At 27.2% G+C, this 12,946-nt stretch overlaps 1 protein-coding gene across 4 annotated transcripts in view; it reads right to left on the reverse strand.

Annotated features, from left to right (window-relative positions):
* ush (Zinc finger protein ush) overlaps positions 1-12,946 on the reverse strand; it is a 480,112-nt gene that overhangs the window by 43,608 nt on the left and 423,558 nt on the right. The window lies entirely within an intron of this gene.

Below are 12,946 nucleotides of genomic sequence, written 5' to 3' on the forward strand. Positions count from 1 at the left end.
GATCGGTTTATATGGGGGCTATACGTAAAAGTGGTCCAATATGGGCCATTTGCAATACAATCCGACCTACATCAATAACAACTACTTATGCCAAGTTTCAAGTCGATAACTTGTTTCGTTCGGAAGTTAGAGTGATTTCAACAGAAGGACGGATGGACGGACTTGCTTAGATCGACTCAGAATTTCACCACGACCCAGAATATATATACTTTATGGGGTCTTAGAGCAATATTTCGATGTGTTACAAACGGAATGACAAAGTTAATATACCCCCATCATATGGTGGAGGGTATTAAAAATATTCAATTAAAAATTTAATTGATTCAACAATTTTTTTAATTGAAACGAATATCAATCACAAACAGGTTAGGTTAGGTTAGGTGGCAGCCCGATGTATCAGGCTCACTTAGACTATTCAGTCCATTGTGATACCAAATTGGTGAACATCTCTCTTATCACTGAGTGCTGCCCGATTCCATGTTAAGGTCAATGACAAGGGACCTCCTTTTTATAGCCGAGTCCGAACGGCGTTCCACGATGGAGTGAAACCACTTAGAGAAGCTTTGAAACCCTCAGAAATGTCACCAGCATTACTGAGGTGAGATAATCCACCGCTGAAAAACTTTTTTGTTGTTCGGTCGAAGCAGGAATTGAACCCACTACCTTGTGTATGCAAGGCGGGCATGCTAACCATTGCACCACGGTGGCTCCCAATCATCACAAAAATTAATAGTATCAATTAATTTTTTTAATTGACTTTCAATTCATTTTTTTAGTTGATATTATCATTTCGGTGATTGAAGACATTTCAATCAAAAAATTAATTTCGTGATTAGATCAGAAAAAAATGTTTGTGTGTAGAAGCATCATCTTTGGCTCGGAATAAATACCAAAATCCTTAAGGGAAGGTCAAAATCTTTCAAGTAAACTTTTTTTTGAATGTGCTATGTAAATCTAAAATTTTTGGAAATATTCCCCAGGATAATAAAAATTTCTAAAGCTATTCAAAAATGGAAATTTATGAAAATTAATTTTTGGCAAATCCAGGGCCCTGTCATTATCCCCGCTGTCTAGTATTGACTCTTCTGGAGGCCAATCGTCTGTTAGTTGTGTGTGAACCATGTTGTTACTTTCAAAGCCTGTTGCTAGTATTCTGATGCTGTTGCAGTTGTGTTGTTAATGCATTGTCGTCGTCGTCATCGTCATCGATGATGATGATGACAACAACTACTACACAGAAGTTACAAACTATGAGACATAGGAGTTCAATATGTTGCTTTTGTTCTTATTGGTGAATCTGCTATTTACTGGTGTGTATTGGTTTTTTTTTGCTTTTTACTCTCTGTAAGCAATTGATGGAACTGATGAGACGGGCCTATTGCCTTATGTTGGCTTTAGTGTTGCATATTATTGTTGTAATAGTAGTAGTATTTGTTGTTGTTGTTGCTGTTTGTGATTGTTGGTCGGCCGGTCGTCTTGCATTGGTCTACTGCATGTTTGCTACATGGCCATATGTAAACTTTTCTATACTATTGTTGCTTAACTGATAAGCAAACTCAGGCTTTGTGTGATTCTTTTTGCAGTTGTTTGTTTTTGTTGTATTTTGAAAAAGTAACAGCTCCACCACCATCAGCAATAGCCCCCCAAAAACTCTAAATACAAAAATGTTAAAACAGAGATTTTAAAAATTGACAAAAGTTCGAAAACGAAAGAAAACAAAAAAAAACTTCGTTAAATGGAAATTCGTGTGTATGAAAAATCGAAAGATATCATTGAAATGAGAAAAACAAAAACCTATAAAAGCAAGCAATAGGTGGATGGTATTCATAGTTCCACACTTTTCAGTTTGAAGATTATCTTCAAAATGGGAGAATGAACTATTCCAAACTAATTCAAACCAGCAACTAAGCTGGCAATAAAGGTTTCGAAAGAGTTCATGATTAATCAAATTTAAAACCCATCAGGTTTATTCCCTTGGTTATAGTAAAGAAATGCTATAGAAATTAAAATTTTCTTTAGAACAAATTTTAATTTACGAAATATTCTTATGCAAAGAAAATATTCTGAAAATATCCTAAAGTTATACGAAATTCTTAAATTCCTAGAGAAATGATATTTTCCGATTTTTTTTTTAAAAATTATGAATTTTCAGAAAATTTAATTTCTATTGGAATTTGAACATTTTTTTCCAAAAATTTCATATTTATAGGAAATTTTCCGAAAATTTAATTTTTATAGGAAATTACCAGAAAATGTCCTATAAAAGCGCAATTTTCGGAAAATTTACAAAATTATTTTTTTTTTTTTTATTTTTTAATTTTTTCAAAAATTTTCTATAGAATTTAAAATTTCCGAAATTATCCTATAGATTTTAAATTTTCTGAAAATTCCGTATAGATGAAATTTACGGAAAATTTCCCAAAAAACCTAAATTTTTGGAAATTTTTTTATGGAATTTTGAAAAATCTCCAAGAGAAATGGAATATTTCAAAAACTTCCCGTAGAAAAAAAATTGTTAATAAATGTCCTATAGAAATGAAATTCAGAAAATTTCTTATAAAAATGAAATCTTTATAAAAACTTTCTATAGAAATGAAATTTCCTATAGAAATGAAATTTTCATAAAATTTCGTATAAACATAAATGAAAAATTTCGACAATTCGACTAATGAAATGAAAATTTCCGAAAATTTTCTATAGAAATGAAATTTCCGAAAATTTTCTATAGAAATGAAAATTTCCTACAGATGTGAAAAATATCCTATTGAAATTACATTTTTCAAAAATCTCGTATAGAAATGAAATTTCGTATAAAAATGAAATCTTTATAAAAAATTTCTATAGAAATGAAATTTCCTACAGAAATGAAATTTTCATAAAATTTCGTATATAAATGAAAATTTTCGACAATTCGACTAATGAAATGAAAATTTCCGAAAAATTTCTATAGAAATGAAATTTCCAAAAAATGTCTATAGAAATGAAAATTTCCTACAGATGTGAAAAATATCATATTGAAATAACATTTTTCAAAAATCTCGTATAGAAATGAAAATTTCCTATTGAAATTAAATTTTCAGAAAAATTCTTTTACAAATGAAAGTTTTGGGTAATTTCCTATAGAAGTGAAATTTTCAGAAAATTTATGAATGCAATTTTCCTATAGAAATGAAAATTTTTGAAAATTTTCAATAGAAATGAATTTTCGGAAAATTTCTTATATAGATGAAATATTCGAAAAACTTCCTATAAAAATGAAACATTTAGAAAACTTCGTATAAAAAATTAATTTTCGAAAATTTCCTATAGAAATGAAATTTTTGAAAAATTTTCTATAGAAATGAATTTTTTGGAAAAAGTCCTATAGAAAGGATTTATGTTGGAAATTTCCTATACACCGAAAAAAAGTGAACTGTTTTATAGGAAGAATGAACTACCACGCACGAAAATTTAACTAAATTTTACTCAACATTTTGAGATTTCCACAAAGCGTTGTTAAAACCAGGAAATTTTAATGCCCTGTTGTACTTTTTAACTGCAGTTCACGAAATTACATCATCTCATAGAAGAAAAAATTAACTTAAAGTAAAGAAAATCATTGGCGCCAAATCATTACCATTTTAACTATACAGTAGGTCATTCTTACTATTTTTGGGAATCGTACGAAAATTTTCATTTGTTTTAGTTCATTTTAAACTTATGTGTAGGGTCATTGAACTTTATACTCACGTTTAGTTAATAAAAATTTTGAGACATACTTAAAAAAAGTTAGATTTCATTAAGCTGTGGAAAATTTCGATAAAAATAATAAAATTTAACTACAAGCAAATAAATTTTTTCCAATAAAAATAAGTTAAATTTAGTGTTAGTTTAACTACGGAAATATTTTTCTGCGTAGAAATCAAATTTTTGTGGCATTTTCCATAAAATAAAATTTTACTATACAAATGAAATGAAATTTTCCTAAAATTTCACACAGAATTTATATTTTTTCGTTTCTATGGAAAAATTACAGAAAATTTTTAAAATTTCCTATAAATGCAATACAATTTTAGGAAAATTAAAAAAAATAATAATAATTTTGTAACAAGTTTCCTATAGAAATTAAAATTTCCGAAATTTATCTATAGAATTTTCTGAAAATTAAATTATCGGAAAATTTGTTATGGATATTAAATTTTTTACAAATAGGACAATGGAATTTTCCTAAAACTTCCCATAGGAATGAAAAAAATTTAATTAAATTACATTTGGTATTGAAATTTTTTGAGAAATTCCCTATAGTAATGAAAGTTTTGGAAAATTTCCTATAAAAATGAAATTTTTGGAAATTTTCCTATAAAATTGAAATTTCCAGAAAATGTCCCATAGGTCAGGCTCACTTAGACTATTCAGTCCATTGTGATACCACATTGGTGAACTTCTCTCCTATCACTGAGTGCTGCCCGATTCCATGTTAAGCTCAATGACAAGGGACCTCCTTTTTATAGCCGAGTCCGAACGGCGTTCCACCTTGCAGTGAAACCACTTAGAGAAGCTTAGAAACCCTCAGAAATGTCACCAGCATTACTGAGGTGGGATAAACCATCGCTGGAAAACTTTTTTGGTGTTGGTCGAAGCAGGAATCGAACCCACGACCTTGTTTATGCAAGGCGGGCATGCTAACCATTGCACCACGGTGGCTTTGTCATAGAAATGACATTGTTGGGAAAAACAATTATAGAATCCTATTTTTCGAAATTTTTTTATCGAAATGAAACTTTCTGCAAAATTTTCTATGGAACTGAAATGTTGGATGTTATACTGTTGAAATGTTATATAAAGGGTGATTCTTTTGAGGTTAGGATTTTCATGCATTAGTATTTGACAGATCACGTGGGATTTCAGACATGGTGTCAAAGAGAAAGATGCTCAGTATGCTTTGACATTTCATCATGAATAGACTTACGATCTGCCACAACGTCGAATTTTCAGTGAATGGGCCCTAGAAAAGTTGGCAGAAAATCCGCTTTTTTATCGACAAATTTTGTTCAGCGATGAGGCTCATTTCTGGTTGAATGGCTACGTAAATAAGCAAAATTGCCGCATTTGGAGTGAAGAGCAACCAGAAGCCGTTCAAGAACTGCCCATGCATCCCGAAAAATGCACTGTTTGGTGTGGTTTGTACGCTGGTGGAATCATTGGACCGTATTTTTTCAAAGATGCTGTTGGACGCAACGTTACGGTGAATGGCGATCGCTATCGTTCGATGCTAACAAACTTTTTGTTGCCAAAAATGGAAGAACTGAACTTGGTTGACATGTGGTTTCAACAAGATGGCGCTACATGCCACACAGCTCGCGATTCTATGGCCATTTTGAGGGAAAACTTCGGAGAACAATTCATCTCAAGAAATGGACCGGTAAGTTGGCCACCAAGATCATGCGATTTGACGCCTTTAGACTATTTTTTGTGGGGCTACGTCAAGTCTAAAGTCTACAGAAATAAGCCAGCAACTATTCCAGCTTTGGAAGACAACATTTCCGAAGAAATTCGGGCTATTCCGGCCGAAATGCTCGAAAAAGTTGCCCAAAATTGGACTTTCCGAATGGACCACCTAAGACGCAGCCGCGGTCAACATTTAAATGAAATTATCTTCAAAAAGTAAATGTCATGGACCAATCTAACGTTTCAAATAAAGAACCGATGAGATTTTGCAAATTTTATGCGTTTTTTTAAAAAAAAAAGTTATCAAGCTCTTAACAAATCACCCTTTATATAAATGAAATTTCCGAAATTTTTCTATAGAAATGGAATTTTCAGAAATTTCTTATAGAATTTAGATTTTTTACAAAATTTTGTTGGAAATTCAGAATTTTCCTTTTAGATGAACAAATTAAAAAAAAAAATCCTATAGAATGCAATTTTCGGAAATTTTCACAAATTTTAATTTTATCAAACGTTTCCTATAGAAATGGTATTTTCAGAAAATTTTTTGTAAAAATGAATGAAGTGAAACTTTCCGAAAATTTTATATAGAAATGAAGTGTTGAAAAGTGAAGTGATATTTTCTGACAATTTCCTATAGAATTGTATCTTTTGGGAAATTTTCTATAAAACGAAATCAAAAACCTTTGTTGTTAGCACCTAACCTTTTTTACATTCATTATTTATTATGATTGTAAATCTTGTGATAAATAAATAAAAATTAAATTTGTTGGAAAATTGGAAAATGGAATTGCTATAGAACTATTAGAAAACTTAATTTCTATCGGAATTTTTCTGTTAAGGTGGGTATTAAGTTCGAGTTTAGCCGCTAAAATCGCTACAGTGAAAACTAAATCAGTAAAAAAAGACATACAATTATACATATTTGTTGCAAATTTTATTATAACTTGATGGGGAATTGCACAAAGCAAATTTTCACAAAGTTTGTATTTCTTAAAGTGGAAAAATTACAATTTTAGCGGCTAAACTCGAACCTTTAGATGCAAATATTCCAAAAATTTTTAAATTTCCTATAGAATGTAATTTTCGGAAAATTTACGAAATTATCATGTAGAAGTCAAATTTTCTGAAAATTATAGAAAATTTCCCAAAGAAATTAAATTTTTGAAAAATCTATAAAAATGGAACTTTTTAAAAATATTTTTTGAAAAATTCCTATAGATTGAAATTATTGGGAAATTTCTTACAAAAGTTAAATTTGTGGAAAAGTTCCAATAAAAATGAAATTAAATTTGCTATGGATATTACATTTTTGGAAAATCTATAAAAATGGAATTTTCTAAAAATATTTTTGGAAAATTTCCTATAGAAATGAAATTGTTGGGAAATTTCTTACAGAAATGAAATTTGTGGAAAATTTCCAATAAAAATGAAATTAAATTTGCTATTACATTTTTGGAAAATCTATAAAAATTGAATTTTCTAAAAATATTTTTGGAAAATTTCCTATAGAAATGAAATTTTTGGGAAATTTCTTACAGAAATGAAATTTGTGGAATATTTCCAATAAAAATGAAATTTTTAGAAAAATTCCCATACAAAAGAAATTTTCGTAAAAATTTGCTATAAAAACGAAATTTTTCCTGTATTTCCTGTAGAAATTACATTTTTCGAAATTTTTCTATAGAAATGAAAATTTTCAAAAATTTCTTATATAAATGAAGTATTCGAAAAATTTCCTATAAAAATGAAATATTTGGAAAACTTCGTATAGAAAATTAATTTTCGAAAATTTCTTATAGAAAGGAAATTTTTGTTACATTTACTATAGACATGAAATTTTTGGCATAGAAATGAATTTGTTGGGAAATTTTTTACAGAAATGAAATTTGTGGAAAATTTCCAATAAAAATGAAATTTTTATAAAAATTCCTATACAAATGAAATTTTCGGAAAATTTGCTATAGAAACGAAATTGTTCCTGTATTTCCTGTAGAAATTAAACTTTTCGAAATTTTCCTATAGAAATGAAAATTTCTTATATAAATGAAGTATTCGAAAAATCCCTATAGAAAGGAATTTTGTTGGAAATTTCCTATAGAAATCAAATTTTTGTGGCATTTCCCATAGAAATAAAATTTTCCTATACAAATGAAGTTTTCTGAAAATTTCCTATAGAAATGAAATTTTCCTAAAATTCCATATAGAATTTATAATTTTTCGTTTCTATGGAAAACTACAGAAAATTTTTAAAATTTCCTATAGAAATGCTATTTTAGAAAAATTAAAAAAAATTTAATTTTATAACAAGTTTCCTATATGAATTAAAATTTCCGAAATTCATCTATAGAAAATTTCCAATAAAAATGAAATTTTTAGAAAAATTCCTATACAAATGAAATTTTCGGAAAATTTGCTATAAAAACGAAATTTTTCCTGTATTTCCTGTAGAAATTAGATTTTTCGAAATTTTCCTATAGAAATGAAATTTTCCGAAAATTTCCTATAGAAATTACATTTTCAAAAAAATTCCTATAAAAATGAATTTTTCTGAAATTTTCTATAGAAATGAAATTTCAGAAAATTTTCTATAGAATTGAAAATTTCGGAAAAATTCGTATAGAACTGAATTTTTTTGAAATTTCCTATTGAAATGAAATATTTAAATTTTCAAAATTTTTTTCTGAAATATTCTGTGAAAATTTTAAATATATTTTTTTGGCTTACCAATGGATAAGTTATGGTTATATTGAAAACATACCTGTAAAGAAATAAAAAGAAATACACATTAGTTTTGATTTAGATTTAAAAAATCTCATTAATAAACATTTTTCTACCATCAACTGAGGCCTCCTCCTCTTCCATGAAACAAAACATAAAATTCTCTTGGCAAGTGTTTTATGATTCATGAAATCGGTGGTGTTTGTAATTATGAGCTGTGAACAACATCACTTTTTGGCCTCAAAACAACAAATTAACAAAGCAAAAAAAAGAAATGTGATGTCCAGCAAACCTTAAAATATGGCCTTTAGACAGGAATTTGTTTGTGTAACTTGAATAACCATTTTGCAGTGAAAAATGAACAAAAAATATATATGGCAAATAGGTTGGGTCGCTTTCAGTCCTTTTGAAATTGCTAACAAGACGCACGTTCCAATGGACCAGAGATGGCAGACAACATGACAGCCAGCATCAACAGCTTGTTGAAAACACTAATAAAACATGTGGAGAACAAGGAAAGACCGATGCCCGGCCAGTCGGCATTTAGCCACTTGCCCAAGTCATCACAAAAAACTATAGGTCCCAAAAAAGGAAACGGACAGACAGCCATTTATATTGAATAGCATACAAAAGTAGTTTTTTTTCCATCCATTCGAAAAAGGTTTCTCCGGGTTCTTGGTCGGGTGTGTGTTTTATGTGTGTACCATAGTTGTCGGCTTAGTAAAACACATCATTACGAACCAATTAGGGGGAATATGAAAACAATAACAACACCAATAAAAACACTGAATGTTTAAACTTTAATACTTTTCGCTTTTTGTTTGGTATACTTCGATTATTGGGCATAAAAGTTTTAGAGCGGTAGAAGGATCAAGCGATTTCTTGGTGGCACAATAAATATGACAAACAAAGGAGTACCACCACGAAAGCAAACGAAAAAAGGGTGCTTGATTGTGCGAAATTTAGTATGGTGGATACGAGGGTAACTTATATATTTTGGGAAAGTTAATGAAAATATTCCAAATTCCTTATAAAAATGAAATTTTCAACAAAAAAATATTTTCAAAATTTTGAAAATATTTTTTACACATAACTTTTTTTTTTAAATTTCTTTAAAAATCAAATTTAAAAAATTTTCCAATGATTTCGTTTAATAATTATTTTTTTTTCGAAAAAAATTGTTTTAAAAAATTGTGACCGCAAATGAAATTCTAATCTAATATTTTTAGAAAATTTTCAAAATGAAAAATTTTGAAGAGTAATAAAAATTTACGCATTTTTCTAAAAAATTTCTTATAAAAATGAAAAATTTAATTAAATCCTATAGACAAGAAAATTTGCAAATATTTTTTTTGTAAATTTCTTTTAAGAATCACATTTAAAAAAAATGTTAGAGAATTTTGGGTAAAAAACTTATTTTTTGATTTTTTAATGTTTAAATGTTCCAAACAATAAAATTCTCATAAATTTTTCTTTTTGAAAAATTTCGAAAACTTCTTAGTAATGAATATTTCCGCAATTCCGTTGAGACCTGAAATTTCCTAAAATATTGTATAGTAGACACGAGGTTAATTTAAACATTTGGGAAAGTTAATCAAAAAATCCTTATAGAAAATTTTGGGAAATTTTATACAGAAATGAAAATTGTGGAAAATTTCCTACATTTCCTATAGAAATGACATTTTTGGATAATTTCCTATAGAAATGATTTTCTATAGAATTAAAAATTTTAAACAAACTTGGACACTCTTAAAAGCGGACACCTCGCAAATGTGGACCAAATTTAGTCGACATAATTTTTACATATATTTTTTTTTTGTAAATTGCTTCATAAAAAAATTTTAGAAAATATAAAAAAATAAATGTCTAAAAACAATTTTTTTCCTTGAAACGGAATTTTCTTGAAATTTCCTATAGAAAAGAAAATTGTGAAAATTTTCATATAAAAATGAAAGTTTTGAAAAATTTCTTATAGAAATAAAACTTTTGTAAATATTTCTATGGAAATGAAATATTTTGTAAAAATGAAATTTTTTGAAAATTTCCTATAAACATTTTCTATAATGAAATTATATTTTTGGAAATTTCCTATGCAAATGAAATTCTTGGGAAATTTTCTATAAAAATGTTTGGAAATGAAATATTTTGTAAAAATTAAATTTTTGGAAAATTTCCTATAAACATTTTTTATAATGAAATTATAATTTTTTTTGGAAATTTTTGGGAAATTTTCTATAAAAATGTTTGGAAATATTTGGAAAATTTCCTATAAAAATGAAAGCTTTCGACAATTCCGAAATTTCCTACCGAAATGAAATTTTCTGCAAATTTTCCATAAAAAATGAAATTATCTGAAAATTTCCTATAGAAACGAAATATTCCGAAAATTCTATGATACTCGTATATATTATACTCGTGTATATGCTCGTATATATAATATTAATAATATTATAATTTCTATAAATAAATTTTGTTTTGGAACTATCTTTAAAAATCAAAAAATTAAAAAATTCTATAAAAAGTAGAAAATTTCGATAATCTTGTATAAAAATTTTAATTTCTATAGGAAATTTTGTCAAAATTTATTTCTATTGGAAATTTTGTCAAAATTTTCATTTTTATAGGAAATTTTGTCAAAATTTTCATTTCTATAGGACATTTTTGTCAAAATTTCATTTCTATAGGAAATTACGTCAAAATGCCATTTGTATAGAAAATTCTGTCAAAATTTCATTTCTATAGGAAATTCTGTCAAAATTTAATTTCCATACAAAAATTTCTAAAAATGTAATTTTTACAGGAAATTCTCTAAAAATTTCAATTTTATGGGAAATTTAGTCAAAATTTTATTTCTATAGGAAATTTAATCAAAATTGCATGTCTAAAGGAAATTTTATATATGCTCGTATATATAATATTAATAATATTATAATTTCTATAAATAAATTTTGTTTTGGAACTATCTTTAAAAATCAAAAAATTAAAGAAATCTATAAAAAGTAGAAAATTTCGATAATCTTGTATAAACATTATGAGAAGAATTGCACAGGCTTAAGAAATTTTCTAATTGTTTATTTATTTCATTTTATTTAGAATTTTTAGAAAAATTTTATTATTTAAGAGAAATTTTTAATTTTTACCTTTTTAATCATTTTAAATTTTATATATTTTGAATTTTACGAAAATTTCATTTCTCAACAGAAATGCGGAAAATTTCATAACTAGGAACTTTTCGAAAGATTTCAAAACAAATTTTTTCAAAAAGTTCAAAACAAAAATTTTCAAAATGTTCCTAGTTATGAAATTTTACGCAAATTCTGTTTAGAAATAACATTTTTGTAACATTAAAAATAAATATTTTAGATGAAAAAAGGTATTCAATGCTAGTTCAATGCTATTTTGGAACTAATGATTAAAAAAAATTAAAATTAATTGCCCAAAAATTTTTTTCAAAAATTCTAAATAAAATGAAATAACAAAATAAAAAATTAGAAAATTTCTAAAGCGTGTGCAATTTTCCATAAAATTTTCATAAAAGTGGTATTGCCTAAATATTTCCTCCAGGAAAAAATTATCTTACTTGAAATGAATTTCATGGATTCTTGCAATGTCACCCACCACCATAAGTATTTTAAATTGAATACAAAAAGCAAATACTTCTCACTTTATTGCTTGTCTTGCACGGAATGGAGGTTACGCCTTAAATGGTAATTATTAAGTTGGCGCTTAAATATGTCCAAAGGCATAGGTTTGTGTGCTAGCGATGCGTGTACCACATTTGTCGTGTCTGATCATAAGCACCGTCACTTTGAATGGTAAAAAAGATGTGAACAAGAACACCACACCAATACGGCTGATGAAAGCAATCCTAAGAAGGTGCTCTTTTTTATTGAAACACTGAAGAAAAAATTACTAAAAAATGCAGAACGGAGCATTGATGTAGACTTAATAAGGGCAGTCGTTGATTCCCTTACTTCATTTTTCGCCATTCGTTTCGCTTATTCCACACAAATGGGCTTCTGATGGTGGTAAGTTGTAGTCGACGATGATTATATGTGAACATCCTACGTGGTAGATTTCAGGAATTTGGAAGTAGTTGAAATGCTAACAGATCGTCATCATTATTGTTACCCAGTGGTGTTAGTAAGGTAATTTCATTTCTATAGGAAATTTTGCCATATTTAATTTATATAGGAAATTTTGTCAAAATTTTCATTTCTATAGGAAATTTTGTCAACATTTTAATTTCTATAGGACATTTTGTCAAAATTTCATTTCTATAGGAAATTATGTTAAAATGCCATTTGTAAAAAAGAATCTGTCAAAATTTAATTTTTATAGGAAATTCTGTCAAAATTTCTTTTCCATACAAAATTTTCTAAAATGTCATTCCTACAGGAAATTTTCTAAAAATTTAATTTTTATGGGAAATTTAATCAAAATTTTATTTCTATAGGAAATTTAGTCAAAATTGCATTTCTAAAGGAAATTTTGTCAAAATTTCGTTTCCATAGGAAATTTTATCAAAACTTCATTTCTATAGGAAATTTTGTAAAAATTTCATTTCTATAGGAAATTTTGTCAAAATTTCATTTCTATAGAAAATTTTGTCAAAATTTCATTTCTATAGAGATTTTGTCCAAATTTAATTTCTATAGGAAATTTTGTCAAAATTTCATTTTTGCAAGAATTTTTCTAAAAATGTCATTTCTATAGGAAATTTTGTCAAAATTTCATTTTTGCAAGAATTTTTCTAAAAATGTCATTTCTATAGGAAATTTTGTCAAAATTTCATTTC

This window comes from Haematobia irritans, chromosome 2 (genome assembly GCF_050003625.1).
Source record: "Haematobia irritans isolate KBUSLIRL chromosome 2, ASM5000362v1, whole genome shotgun sequence".
NCBI classification, from domain to species: domain Eukaryota; kingdom Metazoa; phylum Arthropoda; class Insecta; order Diptera; family Muscidae; genus Haematobia; species Haematobia irritans.